At 42.2% G+C, this 21,930-nt stretch overlaps 1 protein-coding gene across 1 annotated transcript in view; it reads left to right on the top strand.

The window, feature by feature from the left end:
- Window positions 1–21,930, top strand: part of ADGRB1 (adhesion G protein-coupled receptor B1) — a 587,254-nt gene that overhangs the window by 453,451 nt on the left and 111,873 nt on the right.

Below are 21,930 nucleotides of genomic sequence, written 5' to 3'. Positions count from 1 at the left end.
TACGATGATGATGATGAAGAATATTACTTCCGCTTACTATGAGAAATGGCCTAGTTGGTTGGAGTCTTAGTATTAGATATTAGATTATTATTTTTATGATGATTATTATTATTTTTATTATTATTATTAGTAGTAGTAGTAGTAGTATGCAGTGGCCTACTTGGTTCGTGCCTGACCATAAAATGGTGACTTGTTACATTATTACTACAAATACTACTGCTGTTGTTAATACCGCTGCTGCTACCCCGTCTACTACTACTACTGCTGCTACTAATACTAGTGCCACTACCAATACTACAGTTACTGAGAATGTTGCTGCAGCTGCTGCTACTACTATTAATTCTGCTACTGCTGCTACTATTACTACTACTAATACTACTGCTGCTGCTACTACCACAGCTACTACTGCTTCTGCTGCTACCAATACTACTACTAATACTACTGCTACTACTAATACTTCTGCTACTGTTACTACTACTGCTTCTGCTAATATTACTGCTGCTACTAATACTTCTGCTACTACTAAGGCCTCTTTCACACGACCGTATGGATTTTTCAGTGTTTTGCGGTTCGTTTTTCATGGATCCGTTAAACGGGAAAAAAAACTAAAACGGTTGTGTGAAAGAGGCCTAATACTACTGGTGCTACTAATACTTCTGCTGCTACTACTACTACTGCTGCTAATAATAATAATATTCCTATAGCGCCACCATATTCTGCAGCGCTTCACAATTCAGAGGGTTCATGTACAGGACAAAATACATCACATACATAATATACAACTAAGACACTAGGAGTCAGGGCCCTGTTCGCAAGAGCTTACAATCTATGAGGAAGCGGAGGTGATTGTGATAATACTACCACTACTACTAATACTATTCCTGCTACTAATACCACTGCTGCTGCTACTAATACTACTACAGCTTTTAATACTACTACTGCTAATAATAATAATGCTACTGCTACAAACACTACTGCTGCTAATACTACTGCTGATATTAATACTACTAATACTACTGCTAGTACTAATGCTATTACTGCTACTAATACTACAGTTGTTGCTGCTACTAATACTACTGTGCTGCCAATAATACTGCTGCTACAAACACTTCTGCTGCTAATACTACTGCAGATATTGATACTACTGATAGTAATACTACTGCTAGAACTACTGCTATTACTGCTACTAATACTACTATTGCTGCTACTAATACTACTACTACTGCTACTAATAATACTGCTAGTACTACTACTAATACTACTGCTGCTATGAATACTACTGATAATGATACTACTGCTGCTACTAATACTACTGATACTAATACTACTGGTGCTGCTACTAATACTACTGCCAATACTGCTACTAATACTACTGTTGTTGCCGCTACTAATACTACTGCTGTTACTAATATTACTGATGCTAATACTGCTGCTACTAATACTACTGTTGCTGCTGCTAATACTTCTGCTGCTGCGAATACTACTGCCTCTACTAAGGCCTAGTTCACACTTCACTGATTTGGTCAGGGATTTCCATCAGTAATTCTGGGCCCAAACCAGGTCCGGCTGTAAACACAGAAAGGTGCCGATTTTCCCAGGACACGGTGTCTCTGTGCAGCGTCCGGTCCTGGTTCTGAGTCACGATCGGGGCTCGGGTGTCTCTGTGCAGCGTCCGGTCCTGGTTCTGATTCACGATCGGGGCTCAGGTGTCTCTGTGCAGCGTCCGGTCCTGGTTCTGATTCACGATCGGGGCTCAGGTGTCCCTGTGCAGCATCCGGTCCTGGTTCTGATTCACGATCGGGGCTCAGGTGTCTCTGTGCAGCGTCCGGTCCTGGTTCTGATTCACGATCGGGGCTCAGGTGTCTCTGTGCAGCGTCCGGTCCTGGTTCTGAGTCACGATCGGGGCTCGGGTGTCTCTGTGCAGCGTCCGGTCCTGGTTCTGAGTCACGATCGGGGCTCGGGTGTCTCTGTGCAGCGTCCGGTCCTGGTTCTGAGTCACGATCGGAGCTCAGGTGTCTCTGTGCAGCGTCCGGTCCTGGTTCTGATTCACGATCGGGGCTCAGGTGTCTCTGTGCAGCGTCCGGTCCTGGTTCTGAGTCACGATCGGGGCTCAGGTGTCTCTGTGCAGCGTCCGGTCCTGGTTCTGAGTCACGATCGGGGCTCAGGTGTCTCTGTGCAGCGTCCGGTCCTGGTTCTGAGTCACGATCGGGGCTCAGGTGTCTCTGTGCAGCGTCCGGTCCTGGTTCTGAGTCACGATCGGGGCTCAGGTGTCTCTGTGCAGCATCCGGTCCTGGTTCTGAGTCACGATTGGGGCTCGGGTGTCTCTGTGCAGCGTCCGGTCCTGGTTCTGATTCACGATCGGGGCTCGGGTGTCTCTGTGCAGCGTCCGGTCCTGGTTCTGAGTCACGATCGGGGCTCGGGTGTCTCTGTGCAGCGTCCGGTCCTGGTTCTGAGTCACGATTGGGGCTCGGGTGTCTCTGTGCAGCGTCCGGTCCTGGTTCTGAGTCACGATTGGGGCTCGGGTGTCTCTGTGCAGCGTCCGGTCCTGGTTCTGAGTCACGATTGGGGCTCGGGTGTCCCTGTGCAGCGTCCGGTCCTGGTTCTGATTCACGATCGGGGCTCAGGTGTCCCTGTGCAGCGTCCGGTCCTGGTTCTGAGTCACGATCGGGGCTCAGGTGTCTCTGTGCAGCGTCCGGTCCTGGTTCTGAGTCACGATCGGGGCTCGAGTGTCTCTGTGCAGCGTCCGGTCCTGGTTCTGAGTCACGATCGGGGCTCAGGTGTCTCTGTGCAGCGTCCGGTCCTGGTTCTGAGTCACGATCGGGGCTCAGGTGTCTCTGTGCAGTGTCCGGTCCTGGTTCTGAGTCACGATCGGGGCTCAGGTGTCTCTGTGCAGTGTCCGGTCCTGGTTCTGAGTCACGATCGGGGCTCAGGTGTCTCTGTGCAGCGTCCGGTCCTGGTTCTGAGTCACGATTGGGGCTCGGGTGTCCCTGTGCAGCGTCCGGTCCTGGTTCTGAGTCACGATTGGGGCTCGGGTGTCTCTGTGCAGCGTCCGGTCCTGGTTCTGAGTCACGATTGGGGCTCGGGTGTCCCTGTGCAGCGTCCGGTCCTGGTTCTGATTCACGATCGGGGCTCAGGTGTCCCTGTGCAGCGTCCGGTCCTGGTTCTGAGTCACGATCGGGGCTCAGGTGTCTCTGTGCAGCGTCCGGTCCTGGTTCTGAGTCACGATCGGGGCTCGAGTGTCTCTGTGCAGCGTCCGGTCCTGGTTCTGAGTCACGATCGGGGCTCAGGTGTCTCTGTGCAGCGTCCGGTCCTGGTTCTGAGTCACGATCGGGGCTCAGGTGTCTCTGTGCAGTGTCCGGTCCTGGTTCTGAGTCACGATCGGGGCTCAGGTGTCTCTGTGCAGCGTCCGGTCCTGGTTCTGAGTCACGATGGGGGCTCAGGTGTCTCTGTGCAGCGTCCGGTCCTGGTTCTGAGTCACGATCGGGGCTCAGGTGTCTCTGTGCAGCGTCCGGTCCTGGTTCTGAGTCACGATGATTTTTTTCAGCATCAGATTTTTTGCGAAACAGGTGTGGACCCGTTCATCTCAGTGGGGCTGCAGAAGACAGGCGTGCTGTCCACATCTGTATGTCCCTTCCGCGTCTCCGCAAAAAAAATAGAACATCTCCTATTCTTGTCCGTTTAGTGGTGAAGAATAGGACATTTCTGCAGGAGAAAAAAAATGGCAGCATGCACTCGGCCGATATCCGGGTTTTGCGGATCCTTGATTTGCGGACCGAAAAACCAGCTATGGTTGTGTGCAGGAGCCCTCACTGATGGAAATCACTGACCAAACACTGAAGTGGGAACTAGGCCTAATACCAGTGCTGCTACTGCAACTACTACTACCACTATCATTACTACTGCTGCTATTATTATAATATAGGATTGGCCGGTCTCGGAGTCTGAGGCTGGATGGCGGCAGACGGGCTCCCTGTGGTTCTGTACTATGAAGCCATGTGCCGCCATATGGTGCCAGTGAAATATTTTGATTCCAAGAGAAGCCCTCGGGTCTGATTGGGGAGTACGGAGGACAGGAGGTCCTTCTATGTGCGCAGTCCTGACTGCGAATGTGCTCGGGGCTTTACATATAGGAATAATATAGGAATATGATTGATGTACATGCTGGCATTGATGGCGGATGGTATCACATCAGCTGGAGGCTTGGGTCATCACTGCCAGGCTTGGGTCAAGTACATGGCGGCACACATAGGCCGTGTCCCAGCCGCCGATCGCGGATGCTACAGATATCAGCAGCAGGAGGAGAGGGCCCTGTTCACACCTGCATCACGGGTGCGGCTCCATCTGATGGTCTGGAGGTCGGATCCCTCCTTATCCTATACATATATATATATATCCACTGTACAGCTGTAGTGCTGCTGTGCAGGGCGAGGGGGCGCTGTGCCCACCACGTTACACCCGGTATCGATGATCAGCGTCGCCCCGGTAAATGCCCCTTTAATTCACACAGAAGAGAAACGCTCTGGAAATGACGGCGGCTATTATTAGACTCACTAATTCGGTTGGTCCTCTGTTTCCATGGAAACAACATCCGCACATGCGTTTAAAGAGACAGGACACGTAATAGCAGGAAGCAGGCCGTCACATGGAGGAGAGGTGTGTACTAGGCCCAATCCAAAGCCTGCAGAAAATCACATTTATAGAAGCTATTTATCTATCTATTATCTATTATCTATCTATATCTAATTATCTATCTATCTATCTATTATCTATCTATCTATTATCTATCTATCTATTATCTATTATCTATCTATCTATTATCTATTATCTATCTATTATCTATCTATCTATTATCTATCTATTATCTATCTATTATCTATCTATTATCTATCGATCTATCTATTATCTATCTATCTTCTATCTATCTATCTATCTATTATCTATCTATCTATCTATCTATCTATTATCTATCTATTATCTATCTAATATCTATCTATCTATCTATTATCTATCTATCTATCTATTATCTATCTATCTATCTATCTATTATCTATCTATCTATCTATCTATCTATCTATCTATCTATCTATCTATTATCTATCTATTATCTATCTATCTATCTATCTATCTATCTATTATCTATCTATTATCTATCTATCTAATATCTATCTATCTATCTATCTATCTATCTATCTATCTATCTATTATCTATCTAATATCTATCTATCTATCTATCTATCTATCTATCTATCTATTATCTATCTATCTATCTATCTATCTATCTATTATCTATCTATCTATCTATTATCTATCTATCTATCGATCTATCTATTATCTATCTCGCCCAATTACATACCCCAGGTACTTGGTCTCTTCTAACCCTATCGCACATTTTTTTGGGTTGGCGGTTAAGCCAGCCTTCCTAAGGGAGTCCACTACAGCCTGTACTTTAGGAAGGTGACTTTCCCAGTCGGTGCTATGGACAACGATATCGTCCAGGTACGCCGAAGCGTACCAACAATGTGGGCGGAGTACAATGTCCATTAGCCTTTGAAACGTGTAGACCAAAGGGTAATTCCTTGTACTGATACAGCCCCTCTGGTGTGATGAAAGCAGTTTTTTCCTTGGCAGCCTCCGTCAAGGGTACCTGCCAGTACTCTTTGGTGAGGTCCAACACAGAAAAATACCAGGCTTGGCCTAACTTCTCAATAAGCTCATCTACTCGGGGCATGGGATACGCGTCAATCTTGGACACCTCATTAAGTTTGCAGAAGTCGTTACAGAACCGCAATGTCCCATCCGGCTTGGGTATTAAGACTATCGGACTGGCCCACTCACTTTTTGACTCCTCAATGACACCTAGCTGGAGCATTAGCTGCACTTCGTCCGCGATGGCTTGTCGCTGAGCCTCGGGTACGCGGTATTGTTTTAACCAGACTTTTGCCTGAGGCTCAGTGATAATGTCATGTCGGATTATGGACTTGCGTCCAGGGAGGTCCGAGAACACATCCATGTTCCGACTAATGAACTCCCTGGCTTCCTGAGCCTGTTTAGCGGAGAGGCTGTCAGCAATTTTCACTGTGGCAGCCACTTTCCTGGCTACAGACAGAGGGGCCGAAACCGCTTCTCCTAGGAACCCTGGTTGTGGGGTGTCTTCCGTACAGGTTTCCCTATCTTTCCACGGTTTGAGCAGATTCACATGGCACACCTGCTCCGGCTTTCGCCTCCCTGGCTGGTGTACCTTGTAATCTACCTCTCCAATTTTTTTCAAGTACCTCGTAGGGCCCCTGCCACCTAGCTAGGAACTTACTGTCTACAGTCGGTACCAGAACCAACACCCGATCACCCGGGTTAAAGTTCCGGACCCGAGCCTGCCGATTATAGACCCTACTCTGGGCTCGCTGAGCTGCCTCCATATGCTCCCTAACCAGAGGTAAAACTGTTTCCATCCGTCCTTGCATCTGGGTAATGTACTCAACAACACTTTTGTGCGGTGTGGGCTGTTGTTCCCATGCCTCTTTTGCGACATCCAACAGACCGCAAGGGTGTCTGCCGTATAGCAGTTCGAAGGGCGAGAACCCAGTAGAGGCCTGGGGCACTTCTCGCACTGCGAACATGAGATAGGGCAGAAGGAGGTCCCAGTCCCTCCCATCCTTAGACACCACTCTTTTTAACATATTTTTTAATGTTTGATTAAACCTCTCTACCAGGCCATCCGTTTGCGGATGATACATGGACGTCCGTAACTGTTTTATGTGGAGCAACTTACAGAGTTCCCTCATGACCTTGGACATAAACGGGGTCCTTTGGTCAGTCAGAACCTCCTTAGGCAGACCCACTCGAGAAAACATCTCCATTAACTCCTTAGCTATGAGTTTGACTGATATATGAAGTAGTGGCACCGCCTCCGGGTACCGAGTGGCGTAGTCGAGGATGACCAATATGTGTTGGTGCCCTCTAGCGGACTTCGGTACTGGGCCTATGAGATCCATAGCGATCCGCTCTAATGGAACCTCAATAATCAGGAGAGGGACCAGATGGCAACAGAAATGTGGCTGGGGGCTGGTTATCTGGCAGGTTGGGCAAGACTTGCAATACTCTTCCACCTCTCTGAACACACTGGGCCAGTAAAACCGCTGTAGAATCCGGTCCTGCGTTTTCTGCCGGCCCAGGTGTCCCCCAAGAACATGTTGGTGGGCTAACTCCAACACGAGCTTGCGATACGCCTTGGGCACCACGAGCTATATTGGTTGGTGGCTTGGGCAGGCTGGGTTTGGGTGACTTGTAGTGTTGAGCGCGAATACTCGAATAACGAATTTTAATCGCGAATATCGGCACTTCGAGAATTTGCAAATATTTAGAATATAGTGCTATATATTTGTTATATTGAATATTTATCATTTTTTTCTATCTGAACACATGATTCCTCTCTACTTCTTGCTTGTGGCCCAATGACGTCATTGGGCCACAAGCAAGAAGCAGGGAGGAATCATGTGTTCACTTCAGATAGAACAAAATGGCAAATATTCGTAAAAATGAATATATAGCACTATATTCTATAGTGCTATATATTTGTTTTTGACCTACGCCTGTATTGAGCACATAATATTCGCATATGTAGAATATAACGAATATACGAATTCGCGAATATATGACGAATATTCTACAAAATAATCGTGAAATATCACAAATTCGAATATGACCCCTGTCGCTCATCACTAGTGACTTAATGCAGGGTGCTTTGTTTTTCTGGGGCTTCTTTGTGTAGCAAGGCTTTGTGATGGTAGGAGCTGGGACTGCTGCTATGAAGATGGGCTCTAAATGATAGCGCCCTCTTCTGGACAGCAAAGTAAAGTGGTAATCTGCCCAGTTCTGCTTGACAGGTGCTGTTTGAGGTGCTTCTGTGTACCTGGAGAAGGTGTTTGCATAATTCTAGGTGGAAAAGTTGTGTTGGCCTAGAGTCCTACTTTGCCCGGTCTGGGTATATGTCTGGGCCCCAGACTTCGCTGCCATACAGGAGGATTGGGGCGATGATGGTGTCAAGGATTTTAAGCCAGACGGTCACTGGTGCTTTAAGGTGATACAGACGCCTTCTGATGGCATAGAAGGTTTTGCTCGCCTTGTCTTTTAGTGTTTCCAGGGCTTTCTTGAAACTCCCTGATTGGCTGATCTCTAGGCCCAGGTAGGAGTAGCTGTCGGTTTCTGAAATTGGACAGTTGTTTAGCAGGAAGGGAGGATGCCCGGCTGCTTTCCGGTTTCTTTTCTGGAACCATGATGTTGGTTTTCTTTGGATTGATGGGCAGTGCCCATGTGTTACTGAACTTCTCTAGGATTTTCAGGTTATCTTGGAGACCTTTCTCAGTTGGTGATAGTAGCAGAAGATCATCTGCATAGGAGAAATTTCACCTCGGTGTCATGGTTGAGACCAGATGCCGAGGAGGACTCCAGAGCCGCCGCCAGCTCATTGATGTAGATGTTAAACAGGGTTGGACTGTGGCTGCAGTGCTGTCTGACTCCTCGGCTCTGCCGGAAATAAGCCATTTTCCTCCCATTTACCTTCACGCTGCATCTGTTCTCAGTGTAGGAACTTCTGATGACATCATATGTTTACTCCTAATCCGCTTTCAAGAGGTTTCAGGAAGAGGTCCAAATGCCACACTGAGTCAAAGGCTTTCTTAAAGTCCACAAAGCAGGCATAGATCTTTCCATGCTTTGTATTGTGGACATGGCTCTTGATGAGGCTCTACAGGGTGAAGATATTGTCCGTGGTGCGGTAGTTTGACATGAAGCCTGCTTGGCTTCTGCTGAGGATGTTGTGTTGGGTGAGGAAGCTGAGGATCCTCTTATTCAGGATACTGCTGAGGAGTTTTCCCAGGTTGCTGCTGACCCACATCCCTCGATAGTTGGCTAGGTTGTACCTGTCTCCGCTTTTGTGTATGGGGGGTGATGATGCCCTGGTTCCAGCTCTGGGGGAAGTAGCCGGCACTCAGCACAACATTGTAGAGTTTTACTAATGTGGCCTGCATACCTGGCGGGCTGTATTTGATAATTTCTGGAAGGTTCCCATCTGGGCCACTGGCTTTTTTACTCTTTATCACTGAGATCCTCTCTGTTATCTCCTGCAGTGTGATCGGTGTGTCTAGAGGGTTTTGGAAATCTTTGCTATTTTTCCTCCATATCCTTCAGCTTTTTTGTGATTTCTTTTTGTTCTGGGCTTTAGTCCTCCCTCGAGATGGCTTTGTAAAGATCCTTGAAGTACTGGAGCCAGATGTTGCCGTTTTGGATGTGGAGGTTGGTGTTCTTGCTGGTTTTGTCCATGTGCTTCCATAGTTCCCAGAAGGAGTTGTCCTGTAGAGCATCTTGGAGTTGGAGGAGCTTGGTTGAGATGTTTCCTTGCTTTTTCTTTCTCAGGATATTTTTGTGTTGCTTTTGTATGTTGTTGTAGGCTTCCCTCAGACTGGTGTTGTTCGGATCTTGGTGTTTCCTATTTGAGGCCATTCTTAGCGCCTTCCTTATATCTTTACACTCCCGGTCGAACCAATTGTTGGGTTGTTGCTTTTTTGGCCTTTTGTTGCATCTTTTGAGGTCAGACATTTCCACCATGGTGCAAAGTATATTATTAAAGTCCCTTACCGCGAGATTTACTCCTTTTGGGTTCAGCTCGTACACTGTACTATTGAAGTTATGGAGCATCTCCTGGATCTCTGTGCTGTTTATGGTCTCCATATACTTTGGGGCTGACATCTTGGACCATTTAAAAGATGGAGGTAGGCGGAAGAGGCCGGTCTGCTGTGATATTTGTGCTGGTGGTTTACTTGTGGATTTAATGTATAGGAGCATTAGCAAAGAGAGAAAACTTGGTGTACAGTCACAAATAAGCAGCGGAACCCTTATCCAGTAGTAGGTTCAGTCTCCCTAAAACAGTATCACTATCTGTTGGATCGAGTGTCGAGTCTGCACTGTGTCTTAACTGCTAGAATTAGCGCTGTCCCTGAAATTGCTTGTGGATTTTAATGTATAGGAGCAGTTGGTTGTGGTTTGACAGATGTGTTATGGGGTGACTATGAACATTTTTGGGGTCCATATCTGTGATGGCATAGTCTATCACACTGTTGCCTACACGGGAGTATAGGGTATATCTACCAAGAGAGTCTCCCTTGGTGCGGCCATTGAGAATATGAAGTCCGAGGCTTCGACATAAGTTCAGCAATGTTCTGCCACTTTTGTTTACTGTGCTGTCATAGTTGTTCCTCTCGGTGTGCACTGAGCTGTCACAGTCTGTGTCTGCTCCGAATATATAGACATTTCCGTCAGTTGTCAGGTAGTCTCTCTCCCTCCCTGTTCTTGCATTGAGGTCTCCAAAGATGAGAACATTGCCCAGGGCCTGGAAATGGGCGGCTTCCCTCTGTAGGATCTCAAAGCTGTCGGGATTGAAGTATGGAGACTCTGGTGGAGCTATGTGAGCTACACAGAGGTAGACGTCAGCCCGAGAGGTGAGGATGGAGTGGCTTATCCTTACGCAGATGTGGCTGTCTCCTCTCTTTGCTGGTCTGATCTGGAGCTCTTCTTTATACCAGACTAATATTCCTCCTGAGCTCCGGCTCAGCTTAATGCTTTTGTTTTTCAGAGCAGGGACAGAGATCTCCCTGTATCCGGTTGGCACCAGGGATTTATTCTCTGTCTTAGTCCATGTTTCTAGGAGGATGTCAATGTTTTTTAGTCTTTGGGTAAAGTCTGGATCGTGCGTCTTACATCCGAAGGCTGAAGAGTTCAGGCCCTGAATGTTCCAGCTGCTGACAATAAGAGATGTCATTGTTGTCCGTATACCTTGTAATGAGCTGCCCTGTGTAGGACAAGCTGGATTATTGACTGGTGGCCATGTTGTAACAGTTTGGTCCAGTCAGTGTTCTGCACAGAGTGCTGAGCAGGGTTTTTATCTCCTCAATGTCTCTGCTCTGCAGTACTTTATGTGAGGCAGGTGGATTGTGCCTCTGATGGCCATATTTTGGGTAAAGGTCACCATTTCCAGTTTGTTGAGGAGGGTATGAGGTTTCAGGTCTATTTGTTGTTGGTGACTTTTCCATAGGCGTTTGTCTTGTGTGGGGTCTGGGCCGGGGGTCTCTGTTGAGCACTATGTCTTTGAATTCTTTGGCTAGAAGGCTGACTCCTTGTTTATTGAGGTGTTTATTGTCATATAGGTGATGATTGTTTATGGAGGGGTGTTGTGCCAGGGTGATGTCTGGCCTGGCGCTGATTTTAGCTTCCAGCTCTGTGTTGATGCTCTGGATGATGTGTTTAGGGATGATGTGTTCAGGGATGTCCATTCTTGGGAGCAGAGATGACAGGATGATATTACAGCTGGGGAACTTCTGCTGTGCCGTCCCTGCTAGCTGGCTCAGTTGTCCTGCTATCTGCTGGTGCTGGTCCTGGAGGTTGTCTATCTATTATATATCATCTATCTATCTATCTCATATCTATCTATAATCTATCTATCTCATATCTATCTATCATCTATCTATCTATCATCTATCTATCTATCTCATATCTATCTATTATCTATCATCTATCTATCTATCTATCTATCTATTATCTATCTATCTATCTATCTATCTATCTATCTATCTATCTATCTACCTATCTGTGACTTGCTATGTGAAGCAATATTCAATAAAAAGAGATAGAAACAGAACAGTAATTGGTATTAGACGTCCTCTGGCTCTTCTGTTACCTCTATAATACCGCACAATGTGCACGGCTCCATGCTGCCTGCTGGTACCTGTACATAGTACACTACCTGATCTCCTACACTTCTTATAAGGGTTAATGTTAAAATATGAAATACCGGACACTGTGTGGCTTTATATCATTTTATAGAAAGATTTATTGCTTAATTATTTATTATATTAGCAAAACATTCCTAATCTGATTCAGTGTAGAAAACCAATCAGGTCATTCTCAGTGATGTCACCACTTAGCTCTAGTGAATATATAGGCTGCATTCTCAGTGATGTCACTGTTCTCTAGTGAATGGATAGGCTGCATTCTCAGTGATGTCACGCTGATCTTTAGTGAATGGATAGGCTGCTTGCACAGTGATGTCACTGTTAGTTTCTTTACTCTGTATAGTTATAACTAGGGGTTAGCTAATCAAATTCTTTCCCCAACTTCATTTTAAAGCTGTATAGAGAAAGGTTCCAGTACAGCATTAAAATGAAGTTGGGGAACGAATCCACATCGGATTTCGGATCCGAAGAAAGATTCACGCACCCCTAGTTATAATTATGTCATAAATGCAGCATTGTAGGAAATATATTCCTGTACATAGGAGCAGTATTATAGTAGTTATATTCTTGTACATAGGAGGCAGTATTATAGTAGTTATATTCTTGTACACAGGAGCAGTATTATAGTAGTTATATTCTTGTACATAGGAGGCAGTATTATAGTAGTTATATTCTTGTACATAGGAGCAGTATTATAGTAGTTATATTCTTATACATAGGAGCAGTATTATAGTAGTTAAATTCTTGTACATAGGAGCAGTATTATAGTAGTTATATTCCTGTACATAGGAGGAAGTATTATAGTAGTTATATTCTTGTACATAGGAGCAGTATTATAGTAGTTATATTCTTGTACATAGGAGCAGTATTATAGTAGTTATATTCTTGTACATAGGAGCAGTATTATAGTAGTTATATTCCTGTACATAGGAGCAGTATTATAGTAGTTATATTCCTGTACATAGGAACAGTATTATAGTAGTTATATTCTTGTAAATAGGAACAGTATTATAGTAGTTATATTCTTGTACATGGAGCAGTATTATAGTAGTTATATTCTTGTACATAGGAGCAGTATTATAGTAGTTATATTACTGTACATAGGAGGAAGTATTATAGTAGTTATATTCTTGTACATAGGAGCAGTATTATAGTAGTTATATTCTTGTACATAGGAGCAGTATTATAGTAGTTATATTCTTGTACATAGGAAGCAGTATTATAGTAGTTATATTCTTGTACATAGGAGCAGTATTATAGTAGTTATATTCTTGTACATAATGACATTATTATAGTAGTTATATTCTTGTACATAGGAGCAGTATTATAGTAGTTATATTCTTGTACATAGTGACAGTATTATAGTAGTTATATTCTTGTACATGGGAGCAGTATTATAGTAGTTATATTCTTGTACATAGTGACAGTATTATAGTGGTTATATTCTTGTACATAGGAGCAGTATTATAGTATTTATATTCTTGTACATAGGAGGCAGTATTATAGTAGTGATGTTCTTGTACATAGGAAGCAGTATTATAGTAGTTATATTACTGTACATAGGAGGAAGTATTATAGTAGTTATATTCTTGTACATAGGAGCAGTATTATAGTAGTTATATTCTTGTACATAGGAGCAGTATTATAGTAGTTATATTCTTGTACATAGGAAGCAGTATTATAGTAGTTATATTCTTGTACATAGGAGCAGTATTATAGTAGTTATATTCTTGTACATAATGACATTATTATAGTAGTTATATTCTTGTACATAGGAGGCAGTATTATAGTAGTTATATTCTTGTACATAGTGACAGTATTATAGTAGTTATATTCTTGTACATAGGAGCAGTATTATAGTAGTTATATTCTTGTACATAGTGACAGTATTATAGTAGTTATATTCTTGTACATAGGAGCAGTATTATAGTAGTTATATTCTTGTACATAGGAGGCAGTATTATAGTAGTGATATTCTTGTACATAGGATGCAGTATTATAGTAGTTATATTCTTGTACATAGGAGCAGTATTATAGTAGTTATATTCTTGTACATAGGATGCAGAATTATAGTAGTTATATTCTTGTACATGGGACCAGTATTATAGTAGTTATATTCTTGTACATAGGAGCAGTATTATAGTAGTTATATTCTTGTACATAGGAGCAGTATTATAGTAGTTATATTCTTGTGCATAGGAGCAGTATTATAGTAGTTATATTCTTGTACATAGGAGCAGTATTATAGTAGTTATATTCTTGTACATAGGAGCAGTATTATAGTAGTGATATTCTTGTACATAGGAGCAGTATTATAGTAGTGATATTCTTGTACATAGGAGCAGTATTATAGTAGTTATATTCTTGTACATAGAGGCAGTATTATAGTAGTTATATTCTTGTACATAGGAGCAGTATTATAGTAGTTATATACTTGTACATAGGAGTAGTATTATAGTAGTTATATTCTTGTACATAGGAGCAGTATTATAGTAGTTATATTCTTGTACATAGGAGCAGTATTATAGTAGTTATATTCTTGTACACAGGAGGCAGTATTATAGTAGTTATATTCTTGTACATAGGAGTAGTATTATAGTAGTTATATTCCTGTACATAGGAGCAGTATTATAGTAGTTATATTCTTGTACATAGGAGCAGTATTATAGTAGTTATATTCTTGTACATAAGAGCAGTATTATAGTAATTATATTCTTGTACATAGGAGGCAGTATTATAGTAATTATATTCTTGTACATAGGAGCAGTATTATAGTAGTTATATTCTTGTACATAGGAGCAGTATTATAGTAGTTATATTCTTATACATAGGAGCAGTATTATAGTAGTTAAATTCTTGTACATAGGAGCAGTATTATAGTAGTTATATTCCTGTACATAGGAGGAAGTATTATAGTAGTTATATTCTTGTACATAGGAGCAGTATTATAGTAGTTATATTCTTGTACATAGGAGCAGTATTATAGTAGTTATATTCTTGTACATAGGAGCAGTATTATAGTAGTTATATTCCTGTACATAGGAGCAGTATTATAGTAGTTATATTCCTGTACATAGGAACAGTATTATAGTAGTTATATTCTTGTAAATAGGAACAGTATTATAGTAGTTATATTCTTGTACATGGAGCAGTATTATAGTAGTTATATTCTTGTACATAGGAGCAGTATTATAGTAGTTAAATTCTTGTACATAGGAGCAGTATTATAGTAGTTATATTACTGTACATAGGAGGAAGTATTATAGTAGTTATATTCTTGTACATAGGAGCAGTATTATAGTAGTTATATTCTTGTACATAGGAGCAGTATTATAGTAGTTATATTCTTGTACATAGGAGGCAGTATTATAGTAGTTACATTCTTGTACATAGGAACAGTATTATAGTAGTTATATTCTTGTACATAGGAGCAGTATTATAGTAGTTATATTCTTGTACATAGGAGCAGTATTATAGTAGTTATATTCTTGTACATAATGACATTATTATAGTAGTTATATTCTTGTACATAGGAGCAGTATTATAGTAGTTATATTCTTGTACATAGGAGCAGTATTATAGTAGTTATATTCTTGTACATAGGAGCAGTATTATAGTAGTTATATTCTTGTACATAGGAGCAGTATTATAGTAGTTATATTCTTGTACATAGGAGGCAGTATTATAGTAGTTATATTCTTGTACATAGGAGGCAGTATTATAGTAGTTATATTCTTGTACATGGGACCAGTAGTATAGCATTTATTTTCTTCTACATTATAGCAGTGTTATAGTACTGATATTCTTGTAGATAGCATGCAGCATTGGACTAGTTATAGCCTTCTACATCTTCAGACTCTACAGTATAAATTTGCCACCAGGTCTATATCTTGGACAGTGTCATTAAATAGCTCTGTGTTGCGTTTCCTTCCTGCTCGCTGTGTGTACAGCCACCTATAGATGTACTCTATTTCCTGCTCCGGTGGTCCGTGCACCAGATTAGTGTGTTTTTTCCTCTCCTCTCTGGCTGCTTCTTATTTCTCTTGCCTGTTGTGTCGCAGACTGACCCTACCACACATGTTCTCTTCCTTTGGTTTTAAAATTGAGATCACTTGCACTCTTTTCTTTATGGTCTTCCATGTGGGAGGATGCCTGATCGATAATCATTGTCTTGATTGTCCACGTGAAAGTTTGCTATATTCCATTTCTCTGCTCCACCTGCGCTTTTTTTTTTTTACCTGTTTTGACCTTCAGCTGTCTAACCTGACTTCTGCTCAGATCCCTTCCCTGTCCTTTGGACCGATGATCTGATCAAACTCTGCTGACACTTACCTCAGCTTCTCCCTTACTAATATTTTTCCTGCCCCCTCTTAGCTACTCAACAGTATCACTTGAGCTGCCTGGGTCAGCTGTCACTATACATAGACCACTCTATGAGGTAGTGGCCTGGTGATTCCTCTGCAGCAGAGTCCAGATCCATGTTTAAGGTCTAAAGGGGGAAGATTATGGGGCCACTGAGATAATGCCTTTAGGAGTATCCCTAATCCAAATACAGGGGGTTCACACATTGTGATACTGCACCAGCCTTGCAATACTTTGATCTGTTGCATCAAGATGTCCCATATTTCCATCTACTTAATCAGTTTTATGCTTTTGCCTTTGTTATATACTTAATTTCTATGGTGACAACTTATTAACAGTTGTTTCAGGCTTTTCAGGCATATTTTTCAGCCATGTCGGTGATGTTAGAGATCAGAGCTTTAAAACCGATCAGCCGACCCTTCCATGGGAGCACTTGAGTAGAGGACGAGCATCATGAGAAGCCTCATACCCTACATTTACTCCATAAAGAGAAGCTATTTGTGGTTGATGACACATGCTTGTGGTCTTATTTCTAGAGTCTGGAAAGCACACAGTTTAAGCCTGAGATACTCACACACTAGAGCGGCCTCCTGGTGAATCATCTAAGGATTGTGTCTATATTGGCGATTAATTCAGCAGATGGTTTAGAAGCAAATAAAACAGAACGTGAGGTTTTCGGTAGTTGGCTTCTCATGTAGCAGCGATGTGACTCATTATAGTAGATATCTACAATTGCTGTTTATATTTGTTAAGTCCACCCACCCTCCCACTCCTTTATTAGAAATAGATCATGACTGACTCCAGGTGTAGGTGGGCTTTTGGGTTACTGAATCATAGTGGACTCCCTATCTACCTCTACATCCAAATCATTATGTTCTTGTATCTGCTTAATGGTTGAGTAGAGCTGACTCTGGCCCCAGTCTCTTTTTTTCCATTGTATGGTGCCCAGGTCCATGTTTGCTGGTGTATTTCTCCATCTCCTCATGTCAAGTGGTTGATCTCTAGTCTTTGGTCCCCTATCTCATATATAGCAGTTTAATGCATCAGTTCTATATATTCACTGGTAAAATGCAGCAGTACTTAATGCCCATTGGGTTATTGTGGAACCTAAGTCTCCAGTGTGTCCAGTGGGTTGGTGCCCCGAATAGACAACTGTAGTGAGTAAAGCTGGGGGATGCCGTCTGACAACTTCTTTCATCTTTCCATGGGAGTGCTGGAGCACATCTCTGACTTCCTGTACCCTAAACAGTAGGAAGCTGAGTATGACTTCATACTGCAGCTTAAAGTTGACTTATGGTGAAGAGTTCCTGAATACCCCAAAAAATGAGGGTTGTTGATGGAAGGGTGAAGAAGACCCTAACATTGACCATTGGTGAAAAGTTATAGCCAACGAATCAGTTTACTCATGCTCTAATATGAATGCTACGAGAAGAATAATGTTGATCATCTCTTCTTTCTTCTTCCTTCTATTTATTTTTCTTCTTGTCATCTTCTTCTTTCTTATTGGCCTATTCTTATAGTCCCTTCTTCTTCTTTATTATTTGTCCCTCTTTTTTTTTTTTTTTTTTGCCTTCTTCTTTCTCCATCTGTCTTCTTCTTCCTTATTTATCTCCCTTTTTCTGTCTTCTACTTATTTCTTCTTCTTTCTTTGTCCTCTTTGTCCTTCTTCCTCCATTTTCTTGCCTTTCTTTCTTCTTTTTTCTCCTCCTTCCATTTCATCCTTATTTGCCTTTAATTTTCTTATTCTTCCTATGTCATGTACTTATTTCTTCTTCTTCCTTATTTTGCTTATTCTTATAGTCCCTTCTTCTTCCTTATTATTTGTCCTTCTTCTTTTTAACTGTTTTGCCATCTTCTTTTTCCATCTGCCTTCTTCTCCCTTATTTGTCTCCCTTCTTCGTATTCTTCTTCTGTCTTCAACTTATTTCTTCTTCCTCCTTTGTCATCCTCGTCCTTCTTCCTCCATTACTTGCCTTTCCTTCTTTCTGCTCCTTCCATCTTCATTCCCATTGTTCTTTCTTTTTCTTATTCTTCCTCTGTCTTCTATTTGCTTCCTCTTCTTCCATCGCTGTCGTCTTCCATCTTCTTCTTCATCCTCTTTCTTCATTCTTCTTATTCCATTTTCTGTTTTCTTCCTTCTTCCTCCATCTTCTTCTTCTTCAATATACTTCATCCTCTCTTTTTTTCTTCTTTTTTCTTCTTCTACTCGCTTCTTGTTCTTCCTTTTATTCTTCTTCTTGCTTCTTTTTCCCTTTCTTCCTTATTCTTCTTGTTCCATTTCCTTTCTTCTTCCTCTGCTTTCTATTTCCTTTCTTTTCTTCCATTTTCTTCTTGTTTGTTTTCTGTCATCCTTCCTCTTCTTTCTTCTCCCTTTTCTGTTTTTTCTTCCTTCCTCTTCTGCCTTCTTCTTTCTCTCCTCATGGATACATCTGCATTGTAAGATGGAAGTTTTCTGTAAATATCTGTAATGCGTTGTCGACTACTAATTGCAATCTCTTTCTCATTAACATCACAAGGAAATGTAAATAGTGTCTGTGCTTTTTCTAGAGCTATGTGTATCCCCCAAAGCCTGAGCCGCCCCTCCCCCGATCCTCTGAGATGAGACTGCATTTCAGTTTAACAAAACCTGTGGACATTTTACCAGGATCGACCATTAGGGATGAGACTTCCCTGCAATAATATTTCATGGCACAAATCCTCTGCAGCTCCAGGAAATATCTCTGCACTTTCTGCATAGTGGCTCCCGTTATTATAGACACTTAATTTTGTTTGTTTGCATGTTCATTATGCGAGTCCCCCAGGTCGTATTAATCACCTTATATAACCCAGTCTCTGTCACATCTCGGCTACCTCACTGCTCACCAGGCCGCTTTTCCGATGGTTCTTCCCTCTGCAGAGGGAAAGAGATATAATGAGGAGAGGAAGGGAAAGCTGCAAACATCTCCACGTATCATCAATCAGACGCAGCGGGGGATTCTTGCCTCTTACTTTGTCTAATGATGTGAGAAGGAGCGAGTAGCTCAGTTCTTTTTCCTTTGATTACTTCTAGGGACTCACAAAACAAAACTTGGAGAAAATAAACCAACAGATGACACCAGAAGGTGACATGACACAGTGGCCTCGGCCTGGCAAAACCACCTGACTTGTTACCTAGATCTAAGTCTTTGTATGAATAGGCATATGGCGAGGAAGGAGAAGGACCATATCACAAACATAATTGAAGTGACTCCAACTGCTGGCCCTTTATGTGCAGAACCGGGCTCTGCATGGGGCCAAGGGTGCATGTACCATTCACACAGTCACCTAGCCTTCCAAGGCTGCTGAGACCACTGCTTGGCTTCTGTAGTGATGAATGTCCTGTGGTGAAGGTCGGAGAAAGGGTCCTAGAACCAAAGGGTCCTAGAACCAAAATCCATCCCCACCCAGATATTGATTGAACAATCTGAAACCAGTGATTGGAAAGTAGTAGATTGGAACAAGGTCCCACGGCGGCATCTTAAACATAGAAACATAGAATGTGTCGGCAGATAAGAACCATTTGGCCCATCTAGTCTGCCCAATATATCTGAATACTATGGATAGCCCCCGGCCCTATCTTATATGAAGGATGGCCTTATGCCTATCCCATGCATGCTTAAACCCCTTCACTGTATTTGCAGCTACCACTTCTGCAGGAAGGCTATTCCATGCATCCACTACTCTCTCAGTAAAGTAATACTTCCTTATATTACTTTTAAACCTTTGCCCCTCTAATTTAAAACTGTGTCCTCTTGTGGTAGTTTTTCTTCTTTTAAATATTCTCTCCTCCTTTACCGAGTTGATTCCCTTTATGTATTTAAAAGTTTCTATCATATCCCCTCTGTCTCTTCTTTCTTCCAAGCTATACATATTAAGGTCCTTTAACCTTTCCTGGTAAGTTTTATCCTGCAATCCATGTACTAGTTTAGTAGCTCTTCTCTGAACTCTCTCTAGAGTATCTATATCCTTCTGGAGATATGGCCTCCAGTACTGCGCACAATACTCCAAGTGAGGTCTCACCAGTGTTCTGTACAGCGGCATAAGCACTTCACTCTTTCTACTGCTTATACCTCTCCCTATACATCCAAGCATTCTGCTGGCATTTCGTGCTGCTCTATTACATTGTCTTCCCACCTTTAAGTCTTCTGAAATAATTACTCCTAAATCCCTTTCCTCAGATACTGAGGTCAGGACTGTGTCAAATATTCTATATTCTGCCCTTGGGTTTTTACGCCCCAGGTGCATTATCTTGCACTTATCCACATTAAATTTCAGTTTCCAGAGTTCTGACCATTCTTCTAGTTTTCCTAAATCCTTTTCCATTTGGCGTTTTCCTCCAGGAACATCAACCCTGTTACATATCTTTGTGTCATCAGCAAAAAGACAAACCTTACCATCGAGGCCTTTTGCAATATCACTTATGAAGATATTAAACAAAATCGGTCCCAGTACAGATCCCTGTGGAACCCCACTGGTAACATTACCTTGTTTTGAATGTTCTCCATTGACTACAACCCTCTGTTGTCTGTCACTCAGCCACTGCCTAATCCACTCAACAATATGGGAGTCCATGCTCAATGACTGCAGTTTATTGATAAGTCTTCTATGTGGGACAGTGTCAAAAGCCTTACTAAAATCTAGATATGCGATGTCTACTGCACCTCCACCGTCTATTTTTTTAGTCACCCAGTCAAAAAAATCTATAAGATTTGTTTGACATGATCTCCCTGAAGTAAACCCATGTTGTTTTTCATCTTGCAATCCATGGGATTTTAGATGTTCCACAATCCTATCCTTTAATAGGGTTTCCATTAATTTGCCTACTATTGATGTCAGACTCACTGGTCTATAGTTGCTCGATTCCTCCCTACTACCTTTCTTGTGAATGGGCACGACATTTGCCAATTTCCAATCTTCCGGGACGACTCCTGTTACTAATGATTGGTTAAATAAATCTGTTAACAGTTTTGCCAGCTCACCACTAAGCTCTTTTAATAATTTTGGGTGTATCTCATCAGGCCCCTGTGACTTATTTGTCTTCACCTTAGACAGCAAACTTAGAACATCTTCCTCTGTAAAGATACATGCATCAAACGATTTATTAGTCATCCTTTCTAGTGGAGGTCCTTCTCCTTTTTCTTTTGTAAAAACTGAACAGAAGTATTCATTAAGGCAGTCGGCTAGCCCTTTATTCTCTTCTACATACCTTCCGTCCTTTGTTTTTAATTTAGTTATTCCTTGTTTTAATTTCCTTTTTTCATTTATATATCTGAAGAATGTCTTATCCCCTTTTTTCATAGACTGAGCTAGTTTTTCTTCTGCCTGCGCTTTAGAAGTTCTTATAACTTGCTTGGCCTCTCTCTGCCTAATCTTGTAGATTTCCTTATCTTCATTGCTCTGGGTTTTTTTATAATTACAAAATGCTAGCTTTTTATTTTTAATGATTTGGGCCACTTCTGCTGAGTACCACAGTGGTCTCCTCCTTTTTTTGCTTTTACTGACAATCTTGGCCTGCTTCACCACTAGTTGTGGGCACAAGTCTACAACCAATTGGACCTTCAGATGGACACTTTCAATCGTGACAAGAATTTGTTAAAATAAGAAACTTACATATGTTATTTTTATAGGGTCACATAGCGATTATATTTGGGGGCCAGCAGCATTATTATCCAATTAGTCAATGTACCTAAGCCATGTTGTGTGATACTGCTCAGATGATGTGTCTAAGTCTATCATGGGTAATACTGTGCTGAAGTGCAGTATCTAAACC

This window comes from Bufo bufo, chromosome 5, assembly GCF_905171765.1.
Source record: "Bufo bufo chromosome 5, aBufBuf1.1, whole genome shotgun sequence".
In the NCBI taxonomy this organism is placed as follows: domain Eukaryota; kingdom Metazoa; phylum Chordata; class Amphibia; order Anura; family Bufonidae; genus Bufo; species Bufo bufo.
Note: the sequence above shows the minus strand (reverse complement) of the source record. Positions and strands in the feature narration are given on the sequence as shown.